Source organism: Bos mutus, chromosome 3 (assembly GCF_027580195.1).
Source record: "Bos mutus isolate GX-2022 chromosome 3, NWIPB_WYAK_1.1, whole genome shotgun sequence".
In the NCBI taxonomy this organism is placed as follows: Eukaryota; Metazoa; Chordata; class Mammalia; order Artiodactyla; family Bovidae; genus Bos; species Bos mutus.
Window position 1 is genome coordinate 110,894,309 of NC_091619.1, and position 22,958 is coordinate 110,917,266.

A 22,958-nucleotide genomic window follows, 5' to 3' on the forward strand; every position below is an offset into this window, starting at 1 on the left:
CCTGACCTGAGGCTGAGAAGATAAAACTTCCTCTGCTCCGTGTGATTCTGGTGTGGTTCGGGTGCACAGGTTCGTTTTTGAGCAAGAGGGCTTCTGTATGTCAGCTTCTGCCTAGCTGACCTTATTTTAGATGGCTCGTCACTGAAACCTGCCTGTGTCCCGAACCCGCAGAGTCTCCGGCGAGCATGCCATGTGCCTGTAGTGAACGAAGGGAGGAGACTGGGCTGGGTTTGATGACGACAGACTGGGGGAACCCAGACAGACTGGGGGAACCCTGGTGTCAGAGACCGGGCTAGCGGAGGAGGAAACACGAGCAGAAAGTTGGGACCATGAGCTCTGCAGGCGGCACAGCCTGGAGAAGGGCAGTGGAGAAGTCGAGAACACACTGGTCTGAGGGGTGAGGGATGGTTGGAGGAAGCAGATGGAGCTTGGGCAGAGGACAGGAAGAAAGAAGGGAATGCTTGTTGGCATGATGTAGGAACAGAGTGAAGGGAAGGACACGCTTAATTTATTCTTAAATTTCAGGAAGATGGATTGGCCCAATAATGGCGATGGAAAATAAAGAGAGTTTTTGGTATAAGCTGAATGAGAATTAAATTTAGGATACACGTGTTTAGAGGGCTGTTTCTGCTTAACGCCATATACAGCACTGCATATGTGAAAGGGAGTATATGTCTAATTCTTAGTATTTAATGTTTAGAAAATCATAAAGGTGCATTTTAGAAGTAGGTTTGGCTGCTCTGTTAGTTTCCTGGGGCTGCTATGACAAATTGCCACACGGCTTAGAACAATAGAAATTTACGCTCTCGTATTTCTGGAGGCCAGAAGTCTGAGATCAAGGCGTTGGTGGGGCCGTGGTCTTGGGGAGACTCTGTTCCCTGCCTTGTCTGGCTTCCAGCGGCTCTGGGTGTCCCTCGGCTAGTGAGGCATCACCCCCGTCTCTCCCTCCATCTTTGCAGGACTCTCTCCGCCTTCCACTGTGTCCTCCCTTCTGTCTCTTGGGAGGACAGTTGTCACTGGAGTTAGGACCACCCAGATAACTCAGGGTGATTCCACCCTAAGAACCCTAATTATGTTTACAAAGACTCTTTTTTCCAAGTTAGCTCACAGTCACAGGTTCTGGAGATTAGAACACGGACATATTCTTTTGGAGGCCACTTTTCAACAAAGGTCTGTCTAGTCAAGGCTATGCTTTTTCCAGTAGTCATGTATGGATGCGAGAGTTGGGCTGTGAAGAAAGCTGAGTGCCAAAGAATTGATGCTTTTCAACTGTGGTTTTGGAGAAGACTCTTGAGAGTCCCTTGGACTGCAGGGAGATCCAACCAGTCCATCCTAAAGGAGATCAGTCCTGGATGTTCATTGGAAGGAATGATGCTAAAGCTGAAACTCCAATATTTTGGCCACCTCATGCGAAGAATTGACTCATTGGAAAAGACTCTGATGCTGGGAGGGATTGTGGGCAGGAGGAGAAGGGGACGACAGAGGATGAGATGGCTGGATGGCATCACTGACTCGATGCACATGAATTTGAGTGAACTCCGGGAGTTGGTGATGGACAGGGAGGCCTAGAGTGCTGCGATTCATGGGGTCGCAAAGAGTTGGACACGACGGAACAACTGAACTGAACTGATTCAACTCACTCCATCCACTTGTTAAAAGAGAAGTTGTCAAAGTAAGAAAGGTGTGAGCGTGTGAAGTTTTATTCTCCTGCACAAGAGGAGGCAGGTCTTGATCAGCATGTGGTTGCACAGCGTCATCTGGGTCCCTCCAGAAATCGATTCTCCTGGTCCAAGATGACTGCTGGACAGCCAGTCAGCCCCGTAACTCCTTTTGGGTGATGGGGGAGAGGGAGGAGAGAAGACAGCGTGCTGCAGGCAGAGGTTTTTTTACCTTGGTTCATGGACCTTGCTCCCCACAGGGGTCTGTGGATTTGACTATTTGATTAAAGTTGATTTTCATTGCAATGGTATTTCATTTTCTACATCCAGAGACATTCTGAGAAGTCTCCATAGGCTTCTCCAGACTGCCAGAAGGGTCCATGGGACAAAAAAGACATTCCAGGTTTCAGTATAATTTCAGGAGAAATTGAATGAGAATTGCATTTAGGATATACATGTTTAAGAGGGCTGCTGCTCTGCAAAATACCACGTTGAGATTTCATGTGATTTCCGAAAAGCATGACCTGGGCCTTCTGTTTAGTCATATGGCTACAGCATATGGCTGTTGGCACAGGGATCCAGTGGGCTTCACTCACAGCGTCATCCCTCCTGAAATGACCGTGCCAGAGTTACCAGATCATACATAGAGAGGGGTGATTTTACATGTCAGTATTTATAGCTTCCTTCCCCCACAGTACTCTCGATGAAATGTTTTATGGTATTTTGTGTGGTGTATTATGAAGGTCTTCTCCTTTTTTAGCTCTATGACATAAGGCAAGATACTCCTGAGACTCAGTTTTCTCATCTGTGAAATGGGGGTAATGCTATAATAGAATCCATGTCATTGGGATGGCAAAAAAGTGTTCTCTAAGTGTTTCCTAGTTTTTATCTTCACCACCGTTCATCACTACTAGTAGGAAAGTAATAGGGTTCAACTTGCCAACACTTAGCAGCTATTTTGATTTATTCAAATCCCAAAGAATTTCAGATAAGGTTAATTTTATAGGCAGTGTTAAAAATAGCATCTGCAACTGAAGAGTAGGTATCAGAAAAGAATTATCCTTAGGATTATCAGGCAAATAACTAATAAAAACCGGAAAAATAGAATGTAAAGAGAAAACAAATGTAATTAAAGCTATAAGCTTTATGTTGTTGAGTCATCCAGTCGTGTCTGACGCTTTGCAGCCCCATGGACTGCAGCATGCCAGGCCTCCCTGTCCCTCACCACCTCCTGGAGTTTGGCCAAGTTCTTGTCCATTGCATCGGTGATGCCGTCCAGCCATACCTTTATTTAATTATCTTATTTTACATTAACATTTGGTTTTCCTTTATATTTTGCTTTTCATTTTTTAATTAGTTATAACCTGGTAACCCTATAACCAGCCGCTGCTGGTGGTAAAGAACCCGCCTACCAATGCAGGAGACGTAAGAGACACAGTTTCGGTCCCTAGGTCGGGAAGATCCCCTGAAGGGGAGGGCATGGCAACCCACTCCAGTATTCTCACCTGGAGAATCCCATGGACAGGGGAGCCTGCTGGGCTACTGTCTATAGGGTCACACAGGGTCAGATATGACTGAAGCAACCTAGCACGCACACACGGTAACCCTAAATAAAAAAGAAGCTATGTAATGGATTTATCTAGTCTTTTTAGTTATTTTATATCTCGTCTATTCGGCATTCGAGTCTGTTGAATGAATGGGAGTCCCTTTGTAGGCCTGTGTGGGGCCTATAAACCCCAGACCCGAGTCTCTCAGCTGTCCCCAGCAGATGTCAGCCTGTAGGGTGGTCAGGCGCTGCTCCTTTGGTGAGCAACCGTGACCTTTATCCGGATTTCAACATCAGTTTTCCTTTCCAGCTTGTTTGGAGCTCAGATATTTCCTGGGCAAAACCCCTACACCAGTCAGTTTGGCTCAGAGAGAGGAAAAGCTATATATATAATTGGCAGATTTCCTTGCATGGAAAAGCTCTTCCCAATTTCTGTGACTGCTGGCCTGGATCTGGGGTGGGAAGGTTGTGCTTGTGGGCCGGGGCTGTCCCATAAGTCCCGCAGAAGCCCTGCCAGACGGGAAGGCCCGTGTGGGGACAGCGGCTCCTGCCGTCTGAGTGCACTGCCCTGCTCCCCGCCCGAACATGGAGCTCGGGAGACCCAGTCCTCCCGCCCTCGCTGTGTCGGCCATCAGCTGTGCTGTCCCAGCTTCTCACACCTGGAGCCTCACTCTCCTGTTGGAAAAGCAGGGGCAGCTCAGTCTCACACCTCCAGGCGGTGGGTGGCAGCACCTGGCACATAGTAGGTGCTTAGTGAATGAAGTGCCTCTGATTGTTAGAACATGCCTTAGATGGTGGAGCAGGGCTAGGAGAACAGCTGCAGGCGGAAGCTACTCTAGTGAACCCCGTGCTTTATAATCCACTCTGTTCTCAGTTTCAAGAAGCAGGAAGAAGCGGCTTTGAGCCAAATTGGTGGCTGTGTGTTTGCTAAGTGTGGGGTTTTGCTGAAGGCAGCACCTGCTCTGTGACACCGATGGTCCAAAGAGCTGGGTACTCCACGTGAGAGCTCAGCGCTTAGTTCTTACAGGTGCTCCAAGCAGGCACCAAGAAAGAACACTGTCTTCTGGAAGCCTGGCTGGTGAGCGGTGGAACTAATTGTGGTGTCTGTCAAATATATTTAGAATTGAGGGTGGAAGCGGACGCTGTTACTTGCCTGGGCTGTGTGTTATTATTGAGTAGGAGTTGCATTTATGAAATTTAAGCTGTTTTCACAATACTGTTGGGGGGTGTGTGTGTGTATGTGTGGTATGTGTGTGTGTACGGTTGTGTATATAGGTGTGTGTCATTGTTAACACTTCTGATTGTCTTTGTTTACAAGTGACAGACGAAACAAAGGACAGTTGAGAGACTGTAGTTTGACTCTAGGACTTTTGCAAAGAGTTCTTTGAAAAAAGAAATAGTGGGGAGGGTAACATAGATTCATTGGATTTTTCTTAGGTTGTCCAAGAAATTAATAATTTTAGTCTTTCTTTACCTGATATTCTTTAGTAAATGTTCAGGTAAATGTCTAGGTTTTGTAAATATTTGGTAAATGTCTAAGGATATGATCAAGCCGAGTCCTGTATGTATGTTTTTTTTTTTCTTGAAAGTTAGGAAAATGGTACATTCTGTAGGGTATAATTTTTTTTTTAATCTTTCTTTTCTGTTCTAGAATAATCTGTTGTTTCAGAGCACATAGAGTAGTGGGATCTTTTTATTGTCTTGAAACAACTTTTTATCAAGTTAAGAGAATTCCCTGCTTGGTGGTGGGGAGGCGGTGCTGGTTTTTGACTCAGTAACCCCTCTTCTTTCACAGACGAAGCACCTGGTTTGAAATGTAAACTCAAAAAGAAACACGTGATCCTGAACTGCTGTCCTAGTTCTTACAGGACGTTTAGCTAAACCTCAAGAGGCAGCCAGGAGTAGAGGGGCTCGGGCAAGGCGGGGAACCGCCTTCGCTGAACCGCTCAGGGGCACACGGGCTCACCTCCACCCAGGCTGCAGTTGCGTTAGAAAAGCGGCAGGTGTCTGGGCACTGTCTGCTCTGCTTCTGAATTGTCCTCTGTCTGCAAAGGCCTAATCATGGCGACTCAGAGTGATTGGACATTTGGAAAACAGAAGTGGAGGCGGCTCCCTCCTCACCTTTGGAGGGACTGAAGGGATACTGACCGTGAGGCAGGAACCTTGACATCTTTGCGGTCCCTGACACTGAAAAAACCAGGATTGCTTCCTTGACTGGAAAAGAAGGGTCTGGGAGAGCTGACCCTTGAGGCTGTCGCCAGCTTGGCGCTCTGTCCTCTGAGGAGTGAGCTTTACAGATTACTATATGCACGAGGTTATCTAATCACACCAAGGAGTAGATTGGGTATTTGTTGTTCCCAAAGCTGTAAGTGCTGGCTTCCCTGTCACTGCCAGTTGACACACCCGGTTGTAGATGATTTAACAGCCGTTAATTATTTTTAGCACCCACTTTGATTTGCAGAAAATTTCCTGGCTTGGATGATGAACTCTGTGGTCATCTAGTCATTCAGAGAAAGGTTCACCCTGTCAAGTGCCCTGAGATAGATCAGCATTAAAACTTTTTATAGCTTAGTTGAATCTTAATTGCTGTTCAATGAACTGCACTGTTTAAAGGGTACAGCTTGATGAGTTTGTTACGCACATGCACGCACGCACGCACACACACACACACACACACACACACACACCCCGCTCTGTTGAAAGTGACAGCACAGGGTAACAAACGTTTCCATCCCCCTGAAAGTTTCCTTAATTGAATAATGACATTTTATGTATGTATGTGTGTGTGTGTGTGTGTGTGTGTGTATATATATATGTATATATTTCCCCCTTACTGTCTGGCTTCTTTGGCTTGGTTAACATAACAGTTTTGAAGTTTTCCATGTTGGGTGTATCATAATTTGTACCCCCGATTTGTTGATCCGTTTACCTGTGGTGGCCGTTCGAGCACTTTCCAGCTTGGAGGTATCGCGATCAAAGCTGCCGCGAGCATTAATATACAAATCTTTGTGTGGACTTGTGTTTTCATTTTCCTTGTGTAAATGCCTAAGTATCAGAATTGCTGGGTCATATAGTAGGTGTTATGTTTCCTGAGTGCTTGGAACGTCACATTCTCGCCAGCACTGCCTGAGGGTTCCGGTTGCTCCCACCTCTCCAGCACTTGGTGTGCTCGTCTTTTGTTTTACACATGCTAACAGATGCACAGTAGTATCTCACTGTGGTTTTAGTTTGTCTTCCCCTGACGACAGGTGATGTCGGCATCTCTTCATGTGCTTATAGACTATTTGTATGTCTTTTTGTGAAATGTATGGTAGAATCATCTGTCCATTTTTGCATTGACCTGTCTTATTACTGAGTTGTAAGAGCTCTTTATATATTCTGGATATTAGTTTGTGATATATGTGTTGTGAATGCTTTTCCTGGTCATACTGCCTTTTTCTTAATAGCGTCTTTAGAAGAGTGGAGTCTTTTTGGTGAAATTGAGTTGATCAGTTTTTTTCTTTATGGTTCATTCTCGTGTCCTATCCAAGAAACCATTTTTTACTGCGGCATTGCAAAGATTTTCTTCGGAAAGTTTTGCAGTTTTAGGTTTTACAGTTACGATTTATGGTTAAATTTTAATGTATAATGTGAGGTAAAGAGTTGATGTTCATTTTTCGCCCATATGGATGTTCAGTTGTTCCAACTGCATTTGTTAAAGGGACTTTCCTTTCCACATTGAATTACCTTCACACCTTTGTCAAGTCAGTTGACTATATATTTGTAAATTTATCTCCAGATTTTCTATTCTGTTCCATTGATCTATGTCTGCCCCTATCCTAATTCCATACTTTATTTTATTACTATTACTTTACAGTAAGTGTTGAAATCAGGGCAAGCCCTCTTAACTCTTTTTCTTTCTTAAAATTGCTTTGGTTATTATAAAACTTTTACATTTTTAATATAAGTAAAAATTAACTGGTCAGTTTCTATTTTAAAAGGGCCTGCTGGAATCTTGACTGAGATTGCATTGAATCTGTAAGTTCATTTTGGAGAGAGCTCATGTCTTAATAACACTGAGTTTACCGATGATTGTCGTATGTCTTGGTATTTATTTAGATCATTAATTTCTCCCAGCAAAATTTTATAGTTTTCATTGTGGATACCTTTAATATCTTTTCTTAGATTAATTTCTACATAGTCTGTTTTTTGTGCCTATTAAATGAAGTAGAAATATTTTCCAGTTGTTTGCTGCAAACAGTGGGTCTCGTGATCTTGGAAAATAACTTAATAGTTCTAGTAGTTACAAGGAGATCCAACCAGTCCATCCTAAAGGAGATCAGTCCTGGGTGTTCATTGGAAGGACTGATGCTGAAGCTGAAACTCCAATACTTTGGCCACCTCATGCGAAGAGTTGACTCATTGGAAAAGACTCTGATACTGGGAGGGATTGGGGGCAGGAGGAAAAGGGGCCGACAGAGGATGAGATGGCTGGATGGCATCACCGACTCGATGGACATGAGTTTGCATGAACTCTGGGAGTTGGTGATGGACAGGGAGGCCTGGTGTGCTGTGATTCATGGGGTCGCAAAGAGTCGGACACAGCTGAGCGACTGAACTGAATTGAGTTGTTTTGTAGATTCCCCAGAAGTCTCTGTATAAATAGTCATATCATCTACAGAGTGGGACAGCTTGACTTCTTTCTGTTCCAGCTGCCTTATATTTCTTCTTCTTGTCTCATTGCAGAAGTGCAGACTGCGAGTATAATGTTGAATAAAAGTAGTGAAAGTAGAAATCCTTTCCTTTCTTCCAGTATTAACAGCAGCTTAGCACTTCACCGTCGAGTATGTTAGCTGTAGACTTTTTGTGGGTAGCCTTCATCAGTGTGAGGATTTTCTTGTTTGTTGAGGATTTTTATTATGAATGGGTGCTGAATTTTGTCAGATGCTTTTTTGGTATCTGTTGAAGTGATCATATGAATTTTCTTCTTCATTTTGTTAAAAAGACAAATGAAATTGATTTTCGAATGTTAAACCAACCTTGTATTCCTGGCATAAAGCCTATTTCCTCATGATATGTTATCCTTTTACTTAATGATTAGATTCAGTTTGCTTTTATATTGTTAGGGACTTTTGGATCTAAGATATCCATGAGAGATCCTGATCTGTAATTTTTTTTTTTTTGGTCAAGTTTGGCACTTAGAGTAAGCTGGTTTTATAAAACATTTTAGCTCGCATTATCAAACAGTGGGGATCTTTGTTCCTGCCTCTTTTTCTGATCCAGTTTGGTGTTAGTGAAGTCACTCAGTCGTGTCTGACTCTTTGCAAACCCCATGGACTCTAGCCTACCAGGCTCCTCCATGCATGGAATTTTCCATGCAAGAGTACTGGAGTGGGTTGCCATTTCCTTCTTCAGGGGATCTTCCGGACCCAGGGATCAAATCTAGGTCTCCCACATTGCAGGCAGATGCTTTACCATCTGAGCCACCAGAGAAGCCCACTTCTTTCTTAATTTTTTGCTGGAATTGACCAGTGAAACTCAGTACGGATTTTTCTATTTGGGAAGGTTTTTGATTAATAACTTGAAAATTTTGATAATAAATTGTTAAATGGACACAGGCCCTTCAGACTTCTGTGTTTCTTGTCTCCATCGACAGCGTCCTCACTCCTTCCGCCCAGGGTTTTCTCTGTATTGGAGGGAGGGGTGTGAACTCCTTGAGATGGGGGGTGTCCTGGGCTTGCCGACTGTCTTCATTCCAGCCCCCTGAGTCATGCTGGCACCAAGTAGGTGTTCCGGAAATATCTGTTGGGTTGATCAGTTTGTTGTTGGCCCTGTCTCCATCCCTCGACATCTCTGGAAATCTCCTCTCTCCTCCATCCGCGTGGGACTGTGTCACAGCTGTGTCATGACAGAGGGAGGTGGCTCCCTAGTCTAGGCCAGCTGGCTTTGGCCAACCCTCATGCCTTGCCCTCTCGCCACGGCTGTCCACTGCCCTGGTAGGCAGACCCTCTGAGTCAGGGCTTGCAGGGGGAAGAACTATCCTCAGCCTTTTTCTTTCTTTTTTTTTAAATGTTAAATCCTGTGGTTGGGGTTATGTCTTTTCATTTTTTTTTTTTTTTAATATACTTGATATACCAGAGGAGTACAGAAAGCTTGGTCAGAGGACAGGGGTGAACTGTTAAAGCTAGGAGGGGCGGCGTGGTTATTGGTGAGGGGTGTTATCCCGAAAGCTACCTTGCCTGTGGGTTACCTGCCTGGCTGGGATGTGCCCGAGATGCCCTTCCATGGACTGCCTCCCAGCGAGAGCCCTGCACCCAGTGCAGGCTGTCAGGCAGGGTGTGCGAGGAGGCAGGAGATCGGCCTGGGCCTCTCTGAGGAGGCGTGTGTCCTCCATTCAGGTCCCTGGCATCCGGGAGGGGGGCTGGTGCCCACTCCCTGTCTGTGTGCACCTGCAGTGCAGCAGCAGATGTGGGTGTGGGAGCCAGGGCTCCCCCAGCACCGGGAGCTGAGAACAGCCGCTGTGCTTCTCAGAGGCCTGTCTGTCTCCTTCCTGGGCGCAGGCCGGATGGCAGCAGCCTCCCGTGGTAATTAAGAGCGCCGGGTCCACGTGCCAGCACACAGATTCCCCCAGACCCCGAGGCTGGGTAGGCACTCCTTCCCTCCCTCCAGGAGGGTGCTCCATGGGCCACGATTGCCCTGGACACAGTGTGTGGCCAGCTGTCTTCTGGGTATGTCTCAACTGGCCCTGGCTCTGCCTCCTACTAGCTGTGTGGCCCTGGGAAGCCACCTGCCCCTTCTGGGCAGCCATCCCCCACGTGAGACATGGAGTTAGAACTGGTGGCTATCCAGTCATGCGCACCCCACCTTCCGGCCAAACCCAAGCAGGACCACGTGACGACTGAGCTGCGGGCACAGCAGCTCATATCCAGCCATCCCCATCTTGTCTCCTCCTCCAGCCTGCTTCACACCTTCAGACCTGAAACCTTCACATGGTGGTGGTGGCTTCTTTAACGCAGTGTTAGCATGTCTGAAGATGTTTTCCTTAGACTCAGTTTTGGGGGAAGGAGTTACCACCCCTTTCGTTGCCTGGTGGGTAGTGGTGAGGCCCTCTCCCAAGGGTGGGGTGGGGGGGTTGGGGAGGGGCTGGAAAGACTTGTTCCTGCTAGCCTAGTGCTTTGCCAGGAGCAAGACCGAAGAGCAGTCAGCATGAGGTGTCGTCTTTTCCCCAGGCTCTTTAGCCCCCAGACTGAGTCTCGGTGAGGTTGGAGAGCCTGGGGGTCCTCAGGCCACAGTGGGGACTGCATTGAGAGAGTCCATGTGGGGCAGGGGAGGATGCGTTGGAGGAGTCATGTGGACATATGTATTGTTTTTTTATTTGTTTCTTTTTTAAAGATTTATTTATTTATATTTATCTGTTTTCGGCTATGCTGGGTCCTTCTTGTTCCACGCGGCCTTGCCCACTTGGGGCGCACAGGGCTGCCCTGGAGTTGCGGTGCACGGGCTTCTCCTTGCAGAGCAGCTGGACAGCCATCTGTTCCAGCCCCTGTCACATGTGGGGGACGGCTGCCCAGGGCCACACAGCCTGCAGGCGCAGAGCCAGGCTCGAGGGCTCCAGTCGGTGCGGCGCGTGGGCTCCGTAGTTGTGGCCCACCGGCTTAGTTGCTTCGCGGCAGGTGGGTCTTCCCGGACCAGGGGTCAAACCTGTGTCCCCTGCCTTGGCAGGCAGGTTCGGCGCCACCAGGGGAGCCCCGCAGAAGTGTGTAGTATCGTGGTGGTTTTCACTTTGTAAGGTTTTCATCCTAAATTGTTGGCAAGTTCGGGGACGCACACACGGTTTTCAGAGGTGGCCTTTCATGTTTGGGGAAGCGTTCCGTTCTGTCATTGACTGTTGGGTGAAGACTACCTGCCAGGCTCTCTGGACTCCTTTGGGAACAGAGCCAGGACCCTCCCTGAAGGAACCAGAGTCAGAAAAGGGACAAGGTGAAAATTCCGTCTTCTATGCAGCAAATTGCATTTGACACCGCCACACCAAAGTCTTTTTTTTTTAAACCTGAAGTACAGTTGATTTATAACGCTTTGTTAGTTTCAGGTGTCCAGCAAAAGTGGTTCGTCTATGCATATATACATACGCGATCTTTTTCAGGTCTTTGCTCTCATAGGCTGTTACAGGGTATTGGATATAGTTCCCTGAGCTGTGTAGTTTGTCCTTTTTGCTTATCTGTTTATAGTTAGTGAGTTCTCTTCATATTCCTCCTAAGCTATATGGAATGACATATGTCTGAGGTTAGCAAATTTCTCTGAAGGGCCTAGGACTTTAGGCCTTGCCGGCTGTTGGGTCTCTACGGCTGTTTGCCGCAGCCTGAGGCGTAAAGAGCAGGTGTGGCTGTGTTCTAATAAAACTTTATTTGAAGAACAGGAGGCAGGCCGCAGTCTGCCCAGCCCCGTCTGACGTCTCATGTTTGGTCCGTGGTGCTGTTATTTCTTCCTGACTGTCCTCTGTTAAATCAGGCCTGCCAGATGCTGCTGCCGATTGAGTGGAGAGTCTTCAGTTCTTAACCAAGTAAAGCAGGTTCTTTACCTGGAGCACAAAGAAGGCTCAGTCGCCGTGCCTGGTTTTCTTCTCTGTGGGATGATGGATATGCCATCTTAATTCAGATCAGGTTTGGTGTGTTTAACTGAAAACCCAGGTGACAGTGGTTTAAATAAGGCAGAAGTTTGTTTTTCTCTTTTTGGAAAGCACAGTCAGCAGGGTCTCGGGGCCCCTTCCAGGGGCCAGATACCTGTGCAGGGGCTGCAGGGAGCAGGCGGGCAGGGGCTGCAGCTGTGTCATCCCCAGGGGCTTTCCCGGAGGCTCCCCCAGCACATGAGCTTGTGCCTGTGTTGTGTCCGCAGCTCAGGGGGCCGGGGGTGGGTGTGCTCTGTTATCTCGGAGCCATCGGGAGCCGCTCAGTCCACTTGTGAGGAAGAACTGAAAATGCTAGTTGTGTAGGCAGCTAGTAATTTTTGTCCCAGATGTTGGTTTTGTAGGAAAAAAAAGAAGCATAGATAATTTACAAAATACCTGTTTACTGTAGACACTTTGGAAAATAACAGAAGGAAAAGGGAAAAAACCTGAAATGTTAACTTCTAATTTTATGGGCTGTGTGTGTGTGTCCTGCCCTTTAAATATGTATTTTTTTTTTCTTTAACACAGAAGTGCAATACAAATATGCCCTTTTATAAATTTTTGTAAACCTTGTTTATTTCTGTGGTGTTTTGTTTGTTTTCTGGCTGCATGGCATGCTGCCTGGTAGCTGGTCCGCAGTTTACTTAACGAACAGACAGCCTGAAATCAGCTCATCAGTCAAGGTGTGCACAAGACTTTGTCCCAAGGTCAGACCCCTGGTGACTCAGCAGAGGAGGTGGTCTGACCTCAGGCCACTTTACTCTCAGAAGTGTGACAGCCTGACTAGCTTGACCTTCGGTGATGAGAGAAGTGCGTGGCAGGCAGACCTTGGCCCGTAGAGGTTGCATATGAGTCCCCTCCCCTCCCCACCCTTAGCCTCCCCTCCCCTCCATAGTTGCTAGCTGTAAGGTTACTCTGGATGCACCTGAGTATATGCAGATTTATCATCAAATAATCCCAGAGAACGAGATGGTTGGATTGCATCCCCGACGCAGTGGACATGAGTGTGAGCCAATTTCAGGAAATAGCAAAAGACAGGGAAGCCTGGCGTGCTGCAGCGCGTGGGGTTGCAAAGAATCCGACACCACTTAGCTACTGAACAGCGGCAGTCCCAAAGGAAACAGGTAAATTGTGGCACATGGTGGCTGCCAGGTTAGATTGCCCAGGTGTTCCCCTTCTGCTCCCTCTGTCCGCTCAGCCCCTCAGGATCCGTTGCCAGGACCCTTTGCTTAGAGTTCATTATCACTTGGATGATAATAGTTCTAGGTGTTTGAACTAATGACTTTTGAACTAATTGTTCCTCCTGTGTGGTGGCCAAGAGGGGGATGCAGTCATGGTCCTTTCTGCTGTGGGGTGTTTCTCTAACAAACCGAGTACTGACCCCGCAGCAGAAAGCCCAGGCCACTGGCAGCAGGACTCGGGCGGCCAGGCAGGCGCGCGGCCCTGACCCCGCAGCAGAAAGCCCGGGTCACCAGCAGCAGGGCTCGGGCGGCTGGGAAGCACGTGGCCCTGCGTGTGAGGCCTGCAGGTCGCTCTTCGGAGCCTGGCCCCTGTGCGTCGTGCAGGCTCCTCTCTGTGTGGCGTGCAGGCTCCTCTCTGCGTGTCATGCTGGCTCCTCGGCCCCCGTGCATCGTGCAGGCTCCTCAACGCAGCGGCAGCAGTTTGCCTGCACGAATCATTGTTTTGGAAACATTAGGTTCTGCGTTGACTGTTGTAGTTCCTCCTGTGCTTTAAAGTCCGTCAGGACTGTCTGCTGTGCTCTTAGTGCTCGGCTGCAGCACCGCATAGGTTCTGAGCGGTCCTCCCCAGCTCATCCTTTCCCAGGAGACTTAGTGTTTTTATTGTGCACTTTTGCAGAATATGAGAATTTTCTGCAACTTAATTTTGCATTATAGGAAAAATACCTGCAGTGCTTTACCAGTGCTGCGATCATTCTTTTATTCAGTTTTTTATGCAAATAACCCATTCTTTATAAATAAGCACACATAACCAAAACAAACAAAAAGCACTCAGTAGTCTTATCACTGAGATCATAGATGCAAACACCATTATGGAGACCTGTGGTTCTCAGACACAGGGGGCGCGGGGCGGATTCAGGAGTCGAAGGAGATGTTTGCCCACAGAAGGACATTCGGCAGTCGGAGCCGTTTTGGCCCATGACAGTGAGGAGCGGGGGGCGGTTGTTGAGGGTGTGCCCCTGGTGTGTCCGTGGGTGCTCGCCAACACCCCGCAGCTCTGTGGGGTCCGTCCTGTGACAAAGACATACCGGGCCCAGGGTGTGCTGAGGCTCAGAGATGTTGATGCAGACACGGATTGTAGGCGTTTTTCTATGACTATGAGTACATACACTTTTGGGGCTTCCCTGGTGGCTCAATGGTAAAGAATCCACCTGCCAATGCAGGAGACACGGGTTGGGTCCCTGGGTTGGGAAGATTCCCCTGGAGAAGGAAATGACAGCCCACTCCAATATTCTTGCCTGGGAAATCCCATTGACAGAGGAGCCTGGTGGGCGAAAATGTTGGACACAACTTAGTGACTTAACAACAACAACAGTGTGTACAAAAAGCGGAATCAGTTATGCCTATTAATTTGTAACCTTTTAACATTTGTTATATTATGAACATACCTGTTCATAACATAATGCATAAACGTACCTTCTCACTGTCCCTTTTTGTTTGTTTGTCTAGTATTTCATCGTCCTTTTAGAAACTGACTGAGTGGTGTTCCATTGTACAAAGCGTCCTGATATATGTATTTCACCACTGCCCAGTTTTTGTTCGGAGTTTTCGGCTGTTTCTAACATTCTTCTGTTGGAACCATGTTAGATCTTGTCGTTTTGTCTTTTGCGTTCTGCCCGCCGGTCTCCCGTTTCCTGCCTCTGGCGCTCTACCCCCACCCCTGGGTGCCCTCTGTGAGTGATGACACCCCTCCCCCCGACAGCTCTCTGCCTCTGCCACCCTGCTCAGGGCTACCACTAATCTCTAAGGTTTCCCTCACTTTGAACACATTCCACAGCCAGTGAGGCAGTGCTGAAATACTGAATAGATGAGTAACTTGAAATACTTTCATCAGATTTCAGTTTTAGGCATAACTTTTACATTTTGCTTCCCTTTACTTTTTGTTTCTTTTGAAAACTCAGCCTTCCGATAGGTGCCCTGTGCCTTGGCTCTGTGGCCCGCTTGGCTTTGCTGCCTGCCTGGGCGTCCCGTGTGGTCCCCTGGCCAGTGTCCCCAGGAGGGTCGGGCGGTGGGCCTGGCAGAAGGTGCTGGCTCTCACTGGATGCCGCGGGCCCCTGGGCAGGTTGAATGGCAGTGGTGGTGGGGACCCCTCTGTGCCCCCAATGCTGCCCCGAGGCAGCTGCCCTCCACCCGCAAGGCAAGGTGCCGCTTCGGGGAGGAAGGGGTCCTGTCGGCGTCGGGCCAGTTCCTCTCCGGGGGCGGCGTGGTGGGGACCTTGGGGGTCTGGGCCGGTGTCCCCACTGCTTTCCCTCAGCGCCCCCCCAGGAGCTTGTTTGCGCCACGGTGTCTATTTTTGTGTTTCATACGACACTGTGTGAGGAAGTCCGTTGTCGACGCACATCCCAGCTGTTGTGAATGGCCTGTGTCTCCGGGGGCTTCCAGGTGGGGATGTGTGTGTTGAGCCCAGCGTCTCGGGTAACATCGGAACAGCAGGACGTGAGTAACAGGAAGTGACAGAGATGACCGAGTGCCCAGATGCTTATTCTCGGCCACCTTTCCCAGCCCTGCGGCCCGGGGAGCTATATTTAGCTGAGTATTTCCAGGTTCCTAATCCCGTGGACACGGTCCCTCAGTTCTTCTTTTGGTTGGTGGCTGAACTGCGTCGTGCTGATGGCTGCTCCCTGTCTCTGGTCTACTGCAGTGACCCGCAGGTTCTTGCCCATCGGCTTTAGAACCTGAGTTTTGTTTTTTTTTTTGCTGAGCCACTTCGATTCTGACCCACTCTGAGCAGTTGGCAAACGTTCTGAAAGTTGGAAGAGCAGCAGGTGAGAGTTCCAGGAGTGGTGAGTGACGAGGCTGTGGGAAGCTGTGTGGGGAAGAAGTTACAAGGATTTAAAGTGAAGTGGGATGAGTTGTAGGTTGTTGTCAGTACCTCTAGAGGGCTGGTTTGTGTCTTCTGTTTCTTAGAAGTGGAAGGCTGGGATTTTAAAAGCCCCGGGCTTGATGGTGTGACTTCACCCACGGGCTAGAAGCGCTCTCTGGTCACCCCCTGGCCAGGTTAGAAAGCCCGCACATCAGATACACATCTTGGTGATGAATTTCCATTGTCTGAATTTCCATTGTCAGAGCTTTGTCAGAGGAGAAACTTCACGCAGGTCCCCAAGCACAGAGGAGCCTCAGGCAGTCTGCCCGGGGGTGGGGAGCGGCGCCCAGTCCTCATTCCTAGGACCATAGGTGTGGGGGATTTTTGCCCAGTCCTGTCAGATGGTGCTTCAGGCACGTGTTGACCAGGTGTCCACCTGGGCTGCTGGATGTCCCGCCATGTGCCCAGGGGTCTGCCCTGACTATGCCATCACATGGGGGAGCAGCCCGGAAGCCAGCCCTTGGCGCTCATGGTCCCCTCACCTGCCCTGACCTGTGGCGGCCTTGGGATCAGTCCTTCCTGCTGGAGGACCACAGGAGACAGCTGGGGACGCTGACAGCAGTCACCGGGGGTCACCCTGAGGCTGGGAAGTCGAGCCTGTGGGGGACAGTGGCCCTCAGATGTCTTGGTCTGTTGTGACCGCCCTGCCCTGTGGCCCTCTGTCCGCACCTCTCGTTCCTCTGTCCTGAGCTGAGGGAGCTGGCTTGTCCTTTGAGCAATAGGACGAGCTCCTCGGTGGCTCTGAGAACGCTCCCAAAGGAAGGTTCTGGGTCTGACGGGAGCTCCCGGTGGTTGGCGCGGGGTGTGCTGGGAGAGAAGTCTCTCTGCTGGGCTCCAAAAGCTTCCTTCTGAGCGGCCCTGCCAGCGCCTCCCCCGTTCTCCCTTCATAAAGCGTCAACTTTATTTTCACACACTCAGCCAGCTCTTTTAGGACTCGGATATCTACTCTGGGATGAGAGATTTGAGAGGCAAATTAGGAACAGTTGTGTCTGTCGTGAGACGCATGGCAGGCGCAGAAGCGCGGGCGTGTGACTGCCACGCGCGCCAGAGGGGGGCGTTCTGCGCGCCGAGAGAAGGAGCGCACGCCTGCCAAGCTCAGGCTCCCAGTGGTGCCCGGGTTTTACCAGCAGAGTCCGTCTGCAGGCGTGGTTTCAGGTTGACCCATTCCCTTCTGTAAGGCCAAGCTATAACTCACAAGGCAAACTGTAAATTTCTACTGTAAACTGGAAGGACAGTAAATTGTACACATTGTGTAAGTGTAACTGCTATACAGATACAAAACATAGTGTGCATCTCTAGTTCTGGCCTGCGTATTTGAGCACACTTTTGTGCCAAGAGATTGAACTTTTAAAAAAATTGTTGAATATTTCAAGCATTCAAAAAGTAACTTGAACAACTCTGTCCGTGCCCCAGCCGGAGAAAGAGGCGCTCTGAGTGTCCGTGGAGCCCTCTGTGTGCCCTTTGTCGTCCTGTTCCTCCCTCCCTCCCTCCCCTGAGGTCGGGCACCACACCTGTCGTTTGTTTTTGTGTTTTTGATACTTTCTTTACCTTAGTGCTGATATAAACAGTACACAGTATAGTTGCGCCAGTTTAAACATTTTTGATAAATGGTATTGCACTACACATCTCCTGCAGCTTGCTTTTCCTCACTCAGCATCATGGTTCAGTTTTATCCACGTGGACTCATTCACCTTTAGTTAAGGGGTTCAAGGTTTAAAATGACAGATTCCTGATCTCTAGAATTAAACCAGAATTTCCAGGGGGCGGGATGTGAGCCTCAGAACTTTTCACAAGTACAGTGAGTTGAGGCTCACAGTGCTCCAGGGTTAGTTTTGTGGCTGGCGTTGGGGATTGGTGGGTGACGTGTCCCACTGCTGACTTGTTTTCCCAGATCTCAGTGCTACAGGCAGTGCTGCTGGGAGCAGTCTTCTGCTCGTCTTGCTGGGCACACAGCATGCATTTCTCTCGAGTTTGCTTCTAAGGGCAGAATTGCCAGGTGTGTGTGTCTTTAGCTTGATGAGGTATTGTCAAATTGTTCTGCAAAACTTTAATTTTTTTAAGCAACTCACCATTTTTTTTTTTTTTTTTTTAATGTAGCTGGGCTGATGGCAAGGTGACAAAACCTCATGGGTGAGATAAAATACTGTGCACGGTCAAGATTTTGATAGATACCCAAACCCCAGCACGTCCAGAATTGAACTTCTGCCCCTCCCCTGCCAGCTGCAGAGCCAGCCTGCAGCCTTCCCCATCCCGAGATGGCCACTCACCTCCCCGGCTGCTCCAGGGGCCCCTGCTGGCTCTGTCAGGGCCCACAGGGAGGGTGAGAGTCCAGCCGCTTCCGCCCCTTGATGGGGTTGCTGAGCACCTTCCCTTAGGCTTCCCTGACTTCTGCCCTGCCTCCTACGCCCAGTTTTCAGTACAGCAACCAGAATGATGCTTTTCAACCCAAGTCAGGGGTCAGCCTTCTGCTCATAAGCTCTGTGCACCCCCCCGTTTAACTGGGAGCAAAAGCCAGAACTCTGTAACAGGCGCCCACAGGGTGCTCGGGACCCCGGGGCCTCGCCCCAGCTCACTGGCCCCAGCCCGCAGCCGTGCTCCTGCTTCAGGCACTTCTCTCCCACACCTTCCAGTCTTTTCCAGTGAGGCCCACCTCAGTCCCCTCCCTGACCTCCTTTTTCTGGTCGGTCTCCTCTTCCCATAGATTCACCACCAGTACTACACTCTGCGTTAGGTAATTTACTTCTTTATCACAGTATTGGTTTCCCGTCTGAATTTGAATGTCAGCTCCAGGGAACAAGCATCTTGTCTGTCTGTTCACATGGAGGACTGCTTGAATTTATTTCTCAGAGGAAAGGAAGAATTTGGAGCCTGGAGATGAGGGTTGGGTGTAGGAGGGGAGGGGCGGTTGAGGCCTCGGGGGAGAGGAGGAGGGGGAGTGGGGGGCAGTTGGCGAGAGGAGGTGTCTCGGTCTGTGCGTGGACCTGTTGGTGGGCACTGGGCCCTGTGAATCTGGAGCTGGGGGCAGCTTGTCTGGGTGATGTTCCTGGTTGCTCCCAGAGCACACCTGCTGTGGGAGGGGCGCTGGGGCCGGTCCCCCAGGAAGTGCAGTGCCGTTTGTGGGCAGGACCGGAGGTTTGTGGCTGACATAAGATAGGGCTTCACTGAGTTCCCAAGCCATGGTGTGTGCAGGAGCGAGTCCTGCCATTTCCGGGGCTCTGACTCGTGCAGGTGCGACTACCAGGCCACGTGTCGCAACCGGAAAAGGGCACGCCCTGTGACCCTCCTGTCACGTGGGGAGGACCCAATTTGGCATTCTTAGAGATGGTGTACCCAGGGCGTGTCCACATATTTCCTTGGCAAGTCAGGTTGAATCTCATGAGTCCTACAAATACAGGACTTCAGCAAGAGAAGAGTATCCTTTTAACCTGTGCTGAGTCCACTTACACTACAGTTCTTAAGAAACACAGTATGGTTCTGAATGTTTGACATTTCATTTAAACATGTTAGTTACTAGAAAATGTTGATTGTGGTTACTTACTTTTAATTAAATCTTTGGAGATCTTTTCAGATTCACATGGAAGTGAAATAATGCAGATATCCATTGTTTTATCCAGTTCCATTCATTGGTAACATCTTGCAAAACTGTAGCAAAACGTCACAGCCTCCTGGCGATGGTGGGTCAAGAGCCAGGCCTCTGTCTCCACAGGGATCCCTGGTGGTCCCTTACAGCCACACCCGCTGCCCGCCTTCACCCCGGGTGACCTCCAGGCTGTTGTTCATGTCTGTGATTTTGTTATCTCAAGTGTTCTGTGAATGGGGTCGGGTAGCAGGTAACCTCTCAGAGTTGGCTTTTCTCACCCAGCAGAGCTCCTTGGAGATGCCCCCAGGGGGCTGTGTGGTAGTTTCTTTTTGGACTGTCACAGTGGAGTGGTGTTCCATGGAATGGGCGTACCACCGTGGGTTTAATCATTCACCACCCAAGGGCATCTGGCTTCTTTCCAGGTTTGGGTGGTTATGAACAAAGCTGCTGTAAACATTCATGGACAGGTTTTTGTGTGAACACAGGTCTTCACGTCTTTGGAAAAATGCCCAAGTGTAATCGCTGGGTTGTCTTGTAGCTTCATGTTTGGTTTTTAAAGAAACCATCACATTGTTTCCCAGAGTGGTCGTGTATCCCCGCCAACAACACGGGTCCGTTTCTCCACATCTCCAGCATTTGGTGTTGTCCCTTTTTAACTTTGTCCATTCTGATAGGTGTATAGTCATGCTGTGGTTTTGATCAGCATTTCTGGAACGGCTGTTGATGTTGGGGCCCTTTTCTGTGCTTATTTGCCTGCTTGGTCTTCTCTGGACAGCACGTGGCAGGTGCTGGAGCCTTAATTAGTGCTGCCTGAGGAGGTGGGCGTGGGTGCCCCAGTTGTTTCCGTTTGGCTGGAGTCCAGTGGTTATTGGCTGCTCCCCTACTGTGGATTCTGCCCGGTTAGGCTCCTCTTCCCTGGGGCCATGACTGGAGAGGGTGGGCTTCTGGTGAGCTTTAAATTCTTTCTGTCCTCACCAGTATTTCTGGCTGGGCTTCCTCAATGCCCTGTCTAGGATGTCAGGGGCAAACAGAGACCCCCGAGAACTCAGTGCCTTGTCATCCCTCAGGCCCTCTTCTCTCCACCCTTTGCAAAATTTTTTATATCTAAGTTCAGGATTTTAGCTGTACCTAGCTAGAGGAGAAGTGGGCAAACAGAGGGTGAGATGGTTGGATGGTATCACCGACTCAATGAACATGAGTTGGAGCAAAATCCAAGAGAGTGAAGGACAGGAAAGCTTGGCTTGCTGCAGTCCATGGGGTTGCAAAGAGTTGGCCACGACCTAGCGACTGAACAACAAGAAACCAGAGGGAAGAGGAAAAGTAGGTCTAGCCACCTTCCCGGATCAGAGGTCTGCTGGTCATTGTGGTTGTTTTTGGGTCTGTGAGGTCTGACGACCCGGCCTGCGTGTCCGTCCTGGCGGCCGCCCTGCGTGTTGCGGCCTCGGGCCCATCCCAGGCTCCGGGGCACACGTGGCTTACTGCTGAGGGTGTTTGGTTTGGCCTTAGTTGCAGCATGGCAGAGCACACAGGAGCGCAGTCTTTTTGTCATTTGAGGTCTCACTTACGGATGAGCAGCACAGCCAGGCCTGCGGTTGCAAACTGCTCGACAGGCCTTTGCAGGTGAATCATGGGCCGCCCATCATTGTCCCCCAGATCGCATTTCTCCACCCTCTGCTTTGAACCCTTGGGAGACCTGGTGGGAGTGGGAGGGGGCGCGGCCAGGTGACTCAGGGAAACGTCCGCACGATCCTTGGGCTGACCCTCCTGGCCGGCGTTCCTGCCAGAAAGGAAGCGCAGTGCGCCAGACGCGGCCTGTTCCCAGTGAGCCGAGCAGAACTTGTGGCGACTGCCAGCTCCTTCCCCACATTCAGCTCCTCCGTTCCTGGCACCGCTCACGGGGCAATCTTGCCTGGAATCCAAGTGCGGAGCCACTGACCATTGGGGTTGGGAGCCGGCCTGAGCCAGCCTGCCCGGGGACCTGGGGTCCTGGCCCCTGCCTCGTTACCTGCGGGACTTGGGGCCGACCTCAGGTCCCCCTCCTGGTGCCTCCTGCAGCCTGTGGGGGGCACGCGGGAGCAGGCAGACACCTGTCAGCACCCGGCAGCTTTGCCAGCACCGCCGAGCGCCTTCCCGGGGAGTTGGCACTGACATCCTCTTGGTTGCCTCCCTGTCCTGTCCGCTCCTGTGTGTGTAACTCAGGTGTCCACCTTCTCCACCGAGACATCCTGTCTGTGTGTTTCCAGCACGTCTCCTTTTTCTCCATGATTTCTCAGTGGTCGGTCACACCTGGGTTTAGGAGTCCTCGGCTAATTCTCCCCAGGGCATTGGAAGATATTTGCCTGGCTTGGGTGTCTTAGACTCATTTGGAGTATCTAGTATTTTCTCATATTTCCAGGAAGATCATTTGTCTGAAAGGATGGAAACAAAAATTAATAAGGGAAAAAACAAAAAGTAGTTGTTTTTTTTTTTTGTCTACCGTGTATTATTGTGCTTGGTTGCTCAGTTGTGTCCGACTCTCTGCAGCCCCATGGACTGTAGCCCGACAAGCTCCTCTGTCCTTGGGATTCTCCAGGCAGGAATACTGGCATGGGTTACCATTTCCTTCTCCAGGGGATCTTCCCAACCCAGCGATTGAACCCACATGTCTTATGTCTCCTTCATTGGCAGGCGGATTTTTTACCACTAGCACCGCCTGGGAATCCTACCATATATTATTAATGTAAATGTAAGGCTTTATTTTAAAAATAATTATAATTAGTACATGCACATGGTATAGAGATCAAAATGATGAAAAGGTATAAAGTGAGTTTCTCAGCCCTTCAGAGGTCCCCTCCCAGAGGTGACTAGGTTACTTTTCCCCCTGCACCCATGTTATGCCTGCAACTTGCTTTGAGCATTTAACAGTGTATCTTAGAGGTTGTTCCGTGTAAGTACATGAAGAGTGAGTAGCGTCAGTGTATTTGGGGTTGTGTGGTCTCTGATATATGAAGGTGCCAGCTTCCTGCCGGTCATACCTTGATCAGTATCTGAGTTGTTCTTTTGTCTTTACAGTGAACTTTCATGAATAACTTTGTATGTGTTGTGTGTCAGGCTCATGAAGACATCTCTGTAGGAGCACTTTTTCTATGACAAAGATGTATATATACTTCAAAGTCTGCTAGATTTCCCCCTGTGTGCTCCACGTATGTGCTTTCCAGTCAGCATTTTGTGTGCTCAGTTGCTCAGTTGTGTCTGAGTCTCTGTGACCCCGTGGACTGTAGCCCGCCAGGCTCTGCTGTCCGTGGGATTCTCCAGGCAAGGATACTGGAGTGGGCTGCCATGCCCTCCTCCAGTGGATCTTCCCAACCCAGGGATCGAACCCACGTCTCTCATGTCTCCTGCATGGCAGGTGGGTTCTTTACCACTAGTGCCACCTGGGACCAGGCCCCC

The 22,958-nt window shown here is 49.5% G+C and overlaps 1 protein-coding gene across 3 annotated transcripts in view; it reads left to right on the forward strand.

Annotated features, from left to right (window-relative positions):
- Positions 1-22,958, forward strand: part of DGKD (diacylglycerol kinase delta) — a 109,395-nt gene that overhangs the window by 48,835 nt on the left and 37,602 nt on the right. The window contains exon 1 of one of the 3 annotated variants that reach the window (XM_070368520.1): positions 15,654-15,851. The exons of the other annotated variants lie outside the window; for them this stretch is intronic. The gene's annotated coding sequence lies outside the window, so the exon portion shown is untranslated. Of the gene's footprint in view, positions 1-15,653; positions 15,852-22,958 lie in introns of those variants that run through there. 3 annotated transcript variants of the gene reach the window in all.